Here is a 14110-nt window from a genome sequence, read left to right as displayed (position 1 = left end):
TCCTTAAAGGGGAATTATATCTTTTTCATTTAATGGTTTATATCCGTGAACATTAAAATGCAAAGACAGTTAGACAAGGTTTCAAACCTTAAAATATTATATCGAAGTTGTATTCGCATTCTCTATATAAATGCAAACTATTACTATTAGTCCAAAGATGTGCGGGTTAGGTTGATTGGCCATGCTAAAATTGCCCCTTGGTGTACTAGGATGCTTAGGTTAGAGGGATTAGCGGGTAAAATATGTAGGGATATGGGGGCCTTGGTGGGATTGTGGTCGGTGCAGATTCGATGGGCCGAAGGGCCCCTGTCTGCACTGTAGGGCTCTATGATTCTATGATTACTCTGGCATGGGGGACAGAGAGGGCTGTTTCGAAGAACATAAGCCAAATGTACTTTTCTGATTTATCTGAGAAACTGTTTTCCGTCAAACATCGCGAAAATATTGAGAAGCCAAAAGAGAAAATGCTGGAAAATCTCAGCAGGTCTGGCAGCATCTGTAAGGAGAGAAAAGGGCTGACGTCTCGAGTATAGATAATCCTTTATCAAAGTAATTTCTGAGATGTTGTGTTTTGCCCATGGCAGAAAAATCTCCCTCCGCCCCAATGAACACAAAAGGTGAATGTCATATTCCCATGCCAAACTTCTATTTACAACATACGTGGCACAGGGATGATGACATTTGCTACATTTGTCCACCTAAGGGGAAGAAGCTGACAAAGTCTTGAGTTTATTTTAAATCCGGAAATAATTTATTGCCATAAGAAACATAATAAAAAAACTTTTACCTCAAATGTTTTTTATTCGCTACGGCATGAATTATATGAGATTTGTCCTTTTTTTTTAACCAGGCGCTAGAAATATGAAGTTAGTTGGCTGGAAGGAGTAAGCGGCCAGCTGAACTTGTCCAGCGCTTGATCAATTGTAGCAGCACCGAGGCAATACCGGAAATTGTTCCTTTCAGGTACTCTGTGTGGGTCTTGGCACACGTTGCAATTCATTTAGATTTTTAAACTTGTGATATTATAGAAAAAATGTGCATTATAACATGCTTAGAGCTTTAGTTCAGGAAAATTACACAAAGTACTACCATCAGTTATACCGTATTTGTTTGGTAGCACCACCCCCCCCCCCCAAAATGCGGTCACGAGACAAAAGAAACCTGTAAAATGCATTTTTAAAAAGGCCATCTTACTAAAATGTGTAACAAATGTTCCCAGGCCAGCTTCAGTTAAAGAGTGTGAATAAAAGACGAGTGGAAGTGATTAATGTTGCACGTTGATCACTCAATAGGCGCACGTTAATGATTTTTATTTTTTTTAAAAAAGGTGTGTGGGTGAAACCATCGTATACAAATGGCTCTCGTGGCTGATTTCTTTGCCTTATCTGAGTCAAACGAATAATTGAATCCGAGGTTGCGGCGAATGAATTTCGTCAATCGGCAGATAAAACCTGCCCCACATAAAACACTATGCCAAATGTTGCAAGTCCCGCAGACTAGTCCCTGGGCTGCCAGATAATTCAGAAACTATTTGTATTAGCTGTTTATCAAATTATTAACAGCACAGATGTTGCTTGGTTGAAGAACAGCTGAACCTCTATCTCTAAGACAGTGAAACAAAGGTCTGCAGGAATAATTGTAGATGTGCATGGAATATTAAATTAATTTACTGCACTTAATTCTTATGCAAATCCTGACCCCTGATGCAGCATATCAATTACCTCTCTGCACAGGAAAAGGAAAATTCACTCTTTTTTTGTAATTCGGGAAGAAAAAAACATTGAAAGGCATCAGACAGCAATACCAGTCGATGGTATTACCATATTAATTTACAACAGATGAGAAATACAGTTCTTCAGACGTATGCAGCTTTAGATAGCTTTAGTGTTGGCAACAAAGACAAAAAAAATCTAAACAAGAGGCTGGTAGAAAGCTGCAGCTGTCTAAATGTGTGTGATCAGGCTGTTTCTATGTGGCTGAAGGGACTGGTCAATAAAACCTCGAGCCCCCTATTTTAAGCTTTCATCATATTTTTAATGAGGAAAAATGAATACGATGAATAATGCAGTTAGAACCTTCCTCGACCTTTCGGAGACCCCAGCGGTGAAATGATGTTTCAGTCTCCCTTCGTCACATACAATATGTGCTGCCTTTCAGCTCCCGGTAGCACAAACAAAAGCCACATAACAATATCAATTAATCATGCGGCAGGCAAACAAGGGTATTTATTCCCACTACAAATAGCCTCACAGTGAGCGCATGAATGGCCGTGATTAGCATGAGAAAAGAGGAGCAAAACTCTACAGTTCAACAGCTAAAGAGCAATTTGATGGGGCTGGGATGGGGAAATTGCTTGATTAGTGTCTGTTGAAGGAGCTAACAATTAGGCACCTCAGCTGTGAAACACGGTCGGGAAACAGCCAGTGCACCCAGTCAAAACAAGAGAGTATACATTTCAGAAGTGAACCTTGTCATTTCAATATCGTGAGCATTATTCCAAACACAAGAACACACACTGGGTGGAATTCAATATTGCAATTCGCACCTCATAACGCATTATGCGTAATTTATAATTAAAAGGAACTCACACGACATTATAAAGTCATAGCCAATGCAGTGATAATTATGGCAAAATAATATCTTGATTTTGATTTATCCGCCTTGTGATTTCGACTGCAGCTTGTTGTTTTCAGAAACATGTTCTGAAATATTATCGCAATATAATATTAATTATTACCATTTTAATGATTGAACGCGTGAACGCTCAGTGGGTTTGATGGAGATGTCATTCCAAAGTCAACACCGTAATTGTTTATTTACTACTTACAAAGGACTAAGAGTGTTTTAAGAAAACATGGATATTTGCCACTGTGTTATTTTGATTCGTGCTTTAAACGCAAACATGCAACTCTGTAAACATATCTGGCCTGGTGAAATCTCTTTTCAGATTTAATATACTTTTTTTAAAAAAAAACACAAATCGTCTAGTCTTGGCCAAGGATTTATTCTTAAAATTTAACCGGAGGATCAGTTTCTTCATTGATCTGATCTGGTTTGGTCATTGCAGCTGTGTATATAGAATTTACATTAATCACTGCACAATACTCAATATTTCAGTACATAATTACTTTAAAATAAAATAGCGATCGTGCTGTTCAATTTAGGGGGAAAGTGCGATAAAATAAGTAGAGCGAAAGGGCAAAATCTCGATTTTAGTATTCAGTGATATTATGCGCTATAAATTATTGGTGTATCAAGTAATCGAACTTGGTCCTCGCGTTTTGCTGATGGAAATATCCCCTCATATGCCCTGGGCTCACATTTATTAGATATTGTGTCGTGTTGGCGAAACCCACTTGGCTGCACTACTCACAACGTAGCCTGTTACCAATTACTGTACTTCTAGTTTTACGAGAGACCCTTGTAACTCACCACAGCGGTTTCTTACACAGCAACCTGATCCTTCAGATAACTAAGGCAGCTCCACTTCTCATGGCGATAGTAAGTCTGAGAAGCAGGGCTCAACACAGATAAAGCCGGGATGGACATAATGTACATTTTATAGCATAATGCCATCGCTAGAAATGCGGTCAGATGGCGCAGGGAACCGCTGCCAGTTTCGAAGGCATCGGACGAACCGCAGCTGCGGGGAAATGAAGCCTTTCGTATGCAGAGTTCACGGTTAACAAATCATGTGCTTTCCGAAGCATTGTATACATACAATCTTATTATAGGGATAGAAAACAAATTCGATCTTGTCTTTAAAAGGGAAAGAATCTGTATTAGAAATCCATAGACGTGTCTGCTGCAAACCGAATGAGTTTCCACTTCTACCTGGCTAACCTGAACCTGTTACGAGGAGAGTATGATCGGTAGATATAATATTGCCACTTTACGGGTTAGAGAGTAGCACAAATTAATTCGCGGTCGGTGATTATTTTAACCGGTTCATTTAATCTTGTAAGTTATAACATAAAACGACCTTCCAGCGAATCAGTTTGTAAAGTAAGTCAGAATGGTATCCCCCCCCCCCACCCCATCCCCGCCAACTGGTGGGGAATGTCATGGCGAGTTATTTAAATTAATATGAGGTCTGTGCGTTTTGTTTTTCAGTTTTATTCATATTGTGAGCCGGCAAGTGCATTTCCAGGCAGATTGGAAGGTGTGTTTTCTGTTGCACTTAAGGAAGTCTCATGCACGCTGGATTTCGTTCTCCAGAGATGCACAACGCGATAAATGCAGCAATTTTCTCCAATGGGCAGTTTTGAAGAACATGGCAATTTCAAACCTGCTGGATGTTATTTAGTGTAATAAGAAATAAAACGATCCCATTTCCGAAATAACAGTGTCTGTCATCAGTTGAACTACACTGAAAAGGTAATTGTTTCCTGATGATAGATCCATTACAGCCGATCGTGGCCTAAAATCATTCAATGCACCGTGAAAATGAAGGGCAAAATCGTTCTATGCACCTTAAGCACCACAGTAAGTTTGTGCGTGGGCCAATGGCTGTGTGCTGCGCTCAATCGAGCCAGCCTTCAGGTTCTAGTCATTGAATTCTGAAATTTCAAAGGCTATATCACCTCATATTAGATCAGTTTATTTTTTTCCCTTAACAACAATTACAATCAGGGCGAAATAGTTGGATGCGTTACACGGGGGCATTGAAATTACTGGTTTAAGAGGGCTTAAAATTGTAACTCAAAAGTGTATGCGATTAAAAAAAGCCTTTTCCGACGTTGTTCCTCTTTCTTTTAAATTATTTCCATGAAAGTTAATAATAGTGTACGATGATGTGAAATGCCAAAAAAAGGGGCCCCATAGTTTTAAGATACTAGCGCATTTGCACAAAGATAGAGATGGAACATCAGAAACAGGTTCAAAGCACATTAAGTCTCCTAATTATGTTGACTCGCTGCAGATCGATTGCCCATGACAGTGTGAGTCAACCCGGGGAGTATTATCCACCACCCACCCCACACAGTGGGGAAACAGAACTTGCTTCAGCGCTGCTTATCGCTGGCGTGTTAGTTACAGCGATTGATCGGGGACAAATCCTTATCGAGAGGCGATGCAGATTATCGTATGTTGTCCTGAGTTGGCGATATAGTTCCGATGTCATTATACACGCGGAGAGAAATGCTTTTGAAATAACCAATTAGCATCTTTTAAATATATATATAGTTGTAATGGCTTGTGTCGGCTATCTAATTGCACGTAGGCAAGACGAAGCGACGTGGGATTGAGAGGCAACATACTTATCGAACATCCAGCCAAAATATAATGCAATGGGACGAGGAAAGCAGGATAACGACATCGTTCCCTTTTTTTCCACAAATGCTTATTTATGAGGTGCTTTTTTTTTAAAGAAAGAGGCATCTAATGCGGGAAAGGCTGGGGGCACTCAGTCAGTAGCTGCACCATACATTGTATCCTATTAACTTAGGTTATAACTCTTAAAAGACGGTGGCAGCGGATGATGCGGTGTAAGCGCGGTTTCTGGTTCTGACATTATTTATAGAGCCTGCTAATAGCCAGAACAGTGGCAACCAGGACTAATTAAGCGTCCTCTCGGCTGTTCCGCACCATTTGACCCGTGTTGCTGTTGCTGTCCTGGAGTGCAAACGCAAACGAATGGAAAGGAGAGGACCGGGGGTTAACTGACTGAACCGATCTGCATAAGGAGCTTTGTTTATAGTTTATCAGCCATACAGCTTGAATAGACTAATTATCTGCGTGTTACATATGTTTGACCACCAATCTGTCATTATGAACAATGCTTTCACTTTTATGCGCGGGGAGATTCGGGACACACTGCAAGAGTTCTATGAAACACCCATTCCTCAGTTTCGCACCCCATTCACCAACGAAAACAATTAATAAGTAGCAAATGGTCCAAAGCAACATTTTCCCATTTCGAAATAATATTGCTACGTATCTGATTTTCACGTCTAAGGTAACCTGGTGCTAAGGATTCGGAAATCTGGATAAATACACAATATTTAACTACAGTAATATTTTACCAGCTGAATTTTTAACATCATTCAACAACAGTACTTTTGAGGAAACGCCGCCTCAGGCTTGCATGAGAAAAATATATTTTTTAACGGGAAACGAGTTAATACAGTTAAAATTAAGTACGACAATTATATGACAGATCCCAACGTCTTTCTTCTACACCCTAGCTATGACTGTAACATTACACTCTGCACGCTCTCTCCTTTCCTTCTCTATGAACGGTATGTTTTGCCTGTGTAGCGCGCAAGAAACAATACTTTGCATTGTGTACTAACACATGTGACAACAATAAATCAAATCAAATTCAAGTTCTCCAAGCGACAGTTCCATTTTATTTCAAGGGACAGATGTTCGCTACTTTTTTTTAAACAATCAATAGTTTTTAACCATAAGACATTCTATTCTTTAGTCAGATGAGTTTTTTATATATATCATTCCTTTCGTTCTCTAGGGACTCTACGCTTTGTCTGTATAGCGTGCAAAAAACAATACTTTTTACCATATACAAGTACGTGACATTTTTTAAAATGTTGATGTGCAATGCGAAATTAACAAAGCAGAATTGGGATACACGATGTGGACACCATATATTTCTTTACAGTGTTATGAACAACTGTTGATATGTGCACCGTGATTGTAGTTGCATATCGTGTGTCAGCAATTTTAAAGACCCGCATTAAATGTTTTGTCCAACTAATTATAGTTACATTTATTGTCGATTGGTCTTTGTGAGGTTGTTGATCACGATCTTTTATTTGTGGCGGAGATCTGCTTGGTGCAAAGTGAAACAGATGCTCCTGCTCTGCTACTGTGTTTGTCAGCTGTTACTGTTTGTGAAAGGTCAAAGTAGGAGGCAGAAAAGGACTGGGCAACGAAGCAATTAAGTAAAAAAAGGCAGAATGCCTCAGACCGGCTCCAGATTTATACAAGAAGGATGGGCAAAAAAGGTATAGAAGTAGCTGTGCGATATAAAATCAAAAGGCCGCCACACTCATTAACATAGTTATTTATTCATTGATTTTTTGTTTCTGTCTATATTCAGCGCATATACAATATGCACTTCAAAAGGGCTCATTATTCCAGTATAACTGAACTGTAAGACATTCTTTTCTTTAGTCAGATGAGTTTATTTCTACACCGTCCCTTTCCTTGTCTATGAACGGTATGCTTTATCAGTATAGCGCGCAAGAAACAATGCTTTGCACGTATACTAATACATGTGACAATAATAAATCAAATGAAATATTTAGTTTCACGCATTCGGTTACCTAAAATGCTACCTAATCGTGACACAATGCTCAAAGATGCACAATTTCATGAACACCATTTTCGGTTTGTGTAAAGGTTGATTTTAAAGTACACTCAGTCCCTAAAGTGCGCCCAATCGCATGGTCACCATAAAGAGTATGTGATAGATATTGCAAAAGTTATCAAGTAGAGAGGGAGAGAGAGAAACAAAGCTTTGCAGGTAGTCCCAACGTCGTCAGCACACCTATGTATTCCTAGGAATGTTTTGGTTTCTCGCCGTTTAATCTTTTGATAGGAAGTAGTTCGGAGACAATTTTCTTTCAATTCGAGGAATTTAATAAAATGCAACATGTCACATGACGGTGATACAGGAGGGTTAAAATACAAGTCTTTCGGTTTTGCACTCACTGAACAGCTGTCAAACAAGTTCTGTTGTCCCATTTTCCATGCACGTGTTGGAATAGTTTCATGGTTTAGATATCAGGTATGGCAGTGCTTTTCATGAGACGAAAGCTAGGCAAAAATGTCTAATCGGCTTCATCATAAATAAAATGATATAACTCTAGTGGGTAATATCCAAATATTATTATTGGCATTCAGCCCAAAATGTACACAATATATATTAAGCAGAATACAAAAAAAAGCACAGGACACCACTTCTCGAACCTCTATATACTGACTTGAGTTATACAGTACTGCGCAATATAATGAAGATATTCTGCAGCGTGGAGTGTAAATGTGAATATTCAGATACTTGTCAGATTACCTTAACGATCCGACAATCTGTTATAACTCTTCGAACACATACTATCTTTTCCCAGTTGAAAATCTTTTAAACAAATGAAGTTATATTAATATCATCCAGGCACTTTGCCCCCCCCCCCCCCCCCCCACACCCTCCACCAAGCCGTGAGTAATGTGAGATATCTTTAGTAGTTTAAAAGCACGTCTCTTTGTTTTGGAGCTGTAGTTCCCAATGACAGCGAGTATCCTACTTTCAAGCACAATTTTCCAATTATTTACAATTACTGCAGTGACACAAATCCACCAGCTATGCCAGTATATTGCAATTTAACCATTTTGGCAATTATCTCTTTTACAGCAGGGAATAGGTTCCCAGTGTTCGGCTGAAACAAGAATTAAATAGTGACTTGACACTGTCCCGGCGCAAGGCGGGAACTGGATTAGCAGGGTGTGAAATAAATACTCCACTATTAGAATTAAAACATCATATTATCATTTTATGTATTTTCATCTTTGCTTGCATTTTTGTGATATTTCTGATTGGATGTTCGACATTCCCTATATATATCTAAGATTTGTGATCACAGGGATTGGAAAGGAATTTCAAATAACTCAAGCGCTGGCGACATTAAGAGAGTACCGCGAAATTATTTAAACGCTTCGAAAATGTTGCACTGACGAAATACAAAGTCTATCTTGAATGCATTTTTTTTACACTGTTCAAGACGCGTAAAGTAAATCGAGGATGAGAACACTACAAAATGCTCAAGGGATCTTTATACAATGAACCGACATATCAAGGTCATCTTATATTAAAACATGTAATAACGGCACTTCATACGAAATTAAACCTTTGATGGTTATTTCATATAGAAACTAAGAAGACTTTAACACTGGGTACTAACTTGTGGAGATGCCGGGGTTGGACTGGGGTAAACACAGTAAGAAGTCTTACAACACCAGGTTAAAGTCCAACAGGTTTATTTGGTAGCAAAAGCCACTAGCTTTCCGAGCGCTGCTCCTTCATCGTGCAGTATCATCAACACAGATGCCATCATCTCACATGAGAACACCATCCACCATGTACATGGTACAAAGTCTTGCAACTTGGCCAACGTTATCTACCTGATATGCTGCGGGAAAGGATGTCCTGAGGCATGGTATATTAGGGAGACTACGCAGACGCTATGATAACAGATGAATGAACACCGTGCGACAATCATCAGCCAAGAGTGTTCTCTTCCTGTTGGGGAACACTTCAGCGGTCACGGGGCATTCGGTCTCTGATCTTCGGGTAAGCGTTCTCCAAGGCAGCCTTCACAACACACGACAGCACAGAATCACTGGGCAGAAGCTGACAGCCTCAACCGGGATCTTGGGTTCATGTCACACTACCTATAACCCCCACGACTTGCCTGGGTTTGCAAAATCTCACTAACTGTCCTGTCTGGAGACAATACACATCTCTTTAACCTGTGCTTAGCACTCTTTCCACTCACATTGTCTGTACCTTGAAGACTTGATAACCTGTAAAGGTTCGCATTCCAACCATTATTTTGAAAGTTGAGTTTGTGTCTTTATATGCCCTGTTTGTGAACAGAACTCCCACTTATCTGACAAAGGAGCAGTGCTCCGAAAGCTAGTGGCTTTTGCTAACAAATAAACCGTTTGGATTTTAACCTGGTTTTGTGAGACTTTTTACTGTACTAACTTCTCTGTCAGGGATGACTGTTGTATTTGGCAATATCATTCAAAGATGGTTGTTTAGGGAATGCACTATCATGACACATATGCAATGGAAGGTGCAGAACCATTCTCATTCTGACAGCCAGGTGGAAATTTTAACTGCTGTACTTGGCAAACTGAGCAGGCGGCAATTAAAATAGAGTAGGTGAACACATCAGGGTACTTCTATTTCAACAGGGGCCTGTCTTCATGCTAACTAAGAACTCAGCGGTGTGCCCACAGTAGTTCCGTTGAAAGGACTAATCTGGATGGTCAGTCAAAGAAGTATTTCCAGTAACAATCCCCCTCCCTCCTGCCCCACCTTGTCCAACATTAAGACCTCAACGAGCAGTCTCTGGGCCACCCAGCTCCCCTGGTTTGGCCTAGAAGTCAGCCAGCAGCTTTGCAATCAGACCTGGGATTGGATTCATCATTGTGTGAAATGCAATGATTCCTTTTAGTGGATCCCAGCTCTGAGAAAGGTTTGGTTTTCTGACTGACATTTCCCATCCAACCAAATGTATGTAGCAGGTAGTCGATTAAACTAATTAGTTACCACTTGAGGTCAGTTAAAGGGAGTGAGGCCGGTCAGTCTAGGGGCTTGTTTAGCAGTCTGAATGCAGCCTTCCAGTGGTCTATTGGTCATAGAATCCCTAAAGTGCAGAAGGAGGCCATTCGGCCCATTAAGTCTGCCCAACCACAATTCCACCCACGCCCTGTCATTCCACTATTTACTCTGCAAATCCCCCAACACTAAGGAGCAATTTAGAATGGTCAATCAACCTAACCCACACATCTTTGGACTGTGCGAGGAAACCGGAGCACCCACAGGAAAACCGCGCAGATATGGGAGAATGTACAAACTCCATCCAAGGCTGGAATCAAACCCAGGTCCCTGGCGCTGTGAGGCAGCAGTGCTAACCACTGCACCCTGTCTTCCTTCCTGGCAGATGCAGCTGCAAGCCTTCCTGTGGAGGGTTTCACCCCATCCTATCCCTCCCTCTATGATTGCAAAGTCCATTAAAAGATCGAGAGAGGTCACTTCCTTTTTGAAGCACTTTCACTTACCTTCCATGGCGTCCTATACTGCTTTCAAGCTGGAAGGCCACCAGCTGGGGATTTTCACAGTAACTTCATTGCAATGTTAATGTAAGCCAACTTGTGACACTAATAGGCTAAACTAAAAAGCTTTGAGAACCTACCGGCCATCCTTAATTGGATGGCATGCTGGCCCTCTGGCTATTACTGGTCTCACAGTAAGAAGTATCAGAACACCAGGTTAAAGTCCAACAGGTTTATTTGGTAGATCACATTATTTGGAAGATCACATTAAATGATTGTTTCCCGACACAGTGCAAGTGCCTGACCCCTCTGAGCCGAGTTCGTCTGCACCTCCCACTGACTGCTGACCAGTTGTTTCTACATAGTTGTTTTCAGATTGGGAGATGAAATTTGCGTTTCAGTATCCCTATTACGGATTCTCGGGTTACATTGAGCACTCACAGATATGGAGTAAGGTTCCTGCTACTCTGCCCCCAGTAATGTGCTTTGCCTCAGCCACTGAAAAGCATCCTCTAATCTATTGCACCATTGTGGTATTTCTACCATTTCCCATACCAGCTGTCAATTAGAACCAGATTAAGGACAGTGCTATATTGCAGCTATTCCAACTGGGAACTGAATTGAGAAAGAATCCTTACAGCCAGAGGAGACTTTCATTCCATCACTCTAGATTGGATTTGAACCCATTTCCCAAAGTGAAAGACCAATGCCAAGCCCAATGCCTCAGTGACCAGTTTTTCAATTGAAAATCACATTGTCATTCCAGTGTATGGATTATTTTAGAAAAATACTTATTCCATTGAAACATTTCATTATATCACAAGATTATTATACTGAGGAGAGGTAATTGAACCCCTGGTGAAGTACTATACCATGACCTCCATTTAAAGGATAGAGCAATCTTATCATATTTGGCCTTTACAATGCGCTATCAAGGGGACAGTCAGTCAGTCATACAGTGACAGAACTGCACTATCGAGGAGATAGTCAGTCAGTCAGTCAGTCATACAGTGACAGGACTGCACTATCGAGGAGATAGTCAGTCAGTCAGTCACACAGTGACAGGATCACACTGTCAAAGGGACAGTCAGTCACACAGTGACAGGATTACAAATTTTTTTTTGAGGGTGGCACGATGGTTTGCATTGCTGCCTCAAAGCGCCAGGGACCCAGTTTCAATTCCAACCTTGTGTGACTGTCCGTGCAGATTTTGCACATTCTCCCTGTATCTGTGTGGGTTTCCTCCGGGCGCTCCGATTTCCTCCCACAATCCAAAGATGTGCAGATATGGTGGATTGGCCATGCTAAGTTGCTCCTTAGATGGATTAGCAATGGTAAATGGGTTATGGAGACAGGGCGGGGAGAGGGTAAGATAATTGGTGCAGATACAATGGGCTGAATGGCCACCATCTGCATTGTAGGGATTCTATTCCATGGAATTTAGATATTTTAATTTTATTCCCATCTCAACTTAAAGTTTCAACTCATGATGGATTACAATTTCATAGATGTTAAATGTTCTCTCGTATATCTGTCAAGTAGCAATTCTTTATTGCATAATTCCAGTCACTGAACATGCATTGGCTATTGGATCCCTAAGGCTGGTCTAATCCTCTCCTTGTCTACCATTCATATACATACATTTTCCAGCAGAAGTGAGGATCAGAAGTTGTGGCCAAGTCCCTTCCTGTCCTCCAATCCATGGACACTGGGACCAATAGTGGTAGCTCCATTATTCTAGATGGAATAGTCAAGGCACACATTGGCAATTAAACTTTGCTTAAAACTGAAATTGTTTTGATTCTTCTACAGCATCCCTTACTAAGTTTGGTTCAAAGTTATATCCCTGTTTTAATCTATTTTGTTCTTTAAAGGCAAATAAACACAGTTCAAATCAACAGATCTGTGGGTGAAGTTGATTGGCAGAGTTGGGGGATTAGCAGTTCAATGGACTGGATAGCCTCCTTCTGCACTGCAGAGATGTCAGGATGCTATGATTCCAAGTGTGAAAAGGGCTTCTCACTCTTCAGGGTCACATCTCATTTTTCTGGTGGCACAGTGGTTAGCACTGCTGCCCCTCAGTGCCAGGAACCCATGTTCGATTTGCAGTTGGATGACAGATCAAAACATTGGCTCTATTCTCTCTCCACAGATGCTGTCCGCAGCATCTGCAGCGTTTTGCCTTTATTTTAATGTAAGCCTACTTGAGATACTAATAATTAAAACTTAAAACTTACATGAATTTTTAAAAAAACATATTTTGGGACATGGGTTTTGCTGGCTGGCCAGCATTTATTGCCCCTCCCTAGTTGCCCTTGTTCAGAGCGTAGTTGAGAATCAACCACATTGCTGTGGCTCTGGAGTCACATGTACCAGGTAAAGACAGCAGATTTCCTTCCCTAAAGCACATTAGTGAACCACATGAGTTTGTCTGACAATTGACAATGGTTCATCAGTAGATTCTTAATTCCAGATATTTTTTATTGAATTCAAGTTCCATCATCTGCTGTGGTTGGATTTGAACCCAGATCCCTGGAACATGAGCTGATTAATAGTGGCACAGTGATTAACACAGCTGCCTCACAGTGCCAAGGACCTGAGTTTGATTCCTGGCTTGGGTCACTGTCTGTGTGGAGTCTGCACGTTATCCCCATGTCTGCATGGGGTTCCTTCAGGTGCTTAGGTTGCCTCCCACAGTCCGAAAGACATGCCGGTTAGGTGTACCCGAACAGGCCCTGGAGTGTGGCGACTTGTGGATTTTCACAGTAACTTCATTGCAGTGTTAACGTTAACCGACTTGTGACACTCATAAATAAACTTTAAAAACACTAGGCCATCACCTGTGGCAGCGATTGCTGAAATGATCACCCAATCACAACAGTGCAGAAGGTGGCCATTTGGCCCATCGAGTCTGCACCGACCACAGTCTCACCCAGGCCCTATTTACTGGAGTTCTATGAGGATGTGTCTAGGGCAGTGGATAGAGGAGAGCCGGTGGATGTGGTCTTTCTAGATTTTCAGAAGGCGTTTGACAAAGTACCTCACAAGAGGTTATTGCAGAAGGTCGAGGGACATGGAGTTGGGGGTAGGGTGTTAGCGTGGATAGAGGATTGGTTGTCAAATAGGAGGCAGAGAGTGGGGGTCAACGGGTGCTATTCGGATTGGCGGATGGTGACTAGTGGAGTGCCCCAGGGGTCGGTGCTGGGGCCTCAGCTTTTTACCATTTATATAGATGATCTGGAGGAGGGAACCGAGTGTAGGGTGTCGAAATTTGCGGATGACACCAAGATAGGGGGAACGGCAAATTGTGCGG

This window comes from Carcharhinus amblyrhynchos, chromosome 12 (genome assembly GCF_965287045.1).
Source record: "Carcharhinus amblyrhynchos chromosome 12, sCarAmb.v2.hapA, whole genome shotgun sequence".
In the NCBI taxonomy this organism is placed as follows: Eukaryota; Metazoa; Chordata; class Chondrichthyes; order Carcharhiniformes; family Carcharhinidae; genus Carcharhinus; species Carcharhinus amblyrhynchos.
Note: the sequence above shows the minus strand (reverse complement) of the source record.